Genomic DNA, 338 nt, shown 5'->3' with positions numbered 1-338 from the left:
CTGTGGAGCCTCCAGAGGAAGTGGCCGGTGACGCCGCAGCTCCGGCCCCGCGTGCCTGGGCACTGACGCCATGGGGCGGGGCCCGGGGTGGGGGGCCCTGCCGGCCCCCGGAGCTGCCGGTCAGTCGTGGCCCGGGCATACAGCGCCTGTCAGTGCCACGGCCACCCGATTCCCTCGGGCCCCTGCACTGGGGCACCCGCAGGATCCCCCTCCAGCCCCCCCAAGTTCAGGCTGGGGGAAACTGAGGCAGTGACTCAGTCCAGACCCAGGATAGGACCCGGGTGTCCTGGAGCCTGGCCCAGCCCGGGCCTGTTTGGAATTGTCCCCCGCAGGCCCCG

The sequence above is a fragment of the Alligator sinensis genome, unplaced genomic scaffold (assembly GCF_000455745.1).
Source record: "Alligator sinensis unplaced genomic scaffold, ASM45574v1 scaffold1065_1, whole genome shotgun sequence".
Classification (NCBI taxonomy): domain Eukaryota; kingdom Metazoa; phylum Chordata; order Crocodylia; family Alligatoridae; genus Alligator; species Alligator sinensis.
The sequence above is the reverse complement of the archived record's forward strand: the minus strand, read 5'-3'. Positions refer to the sequence as shown.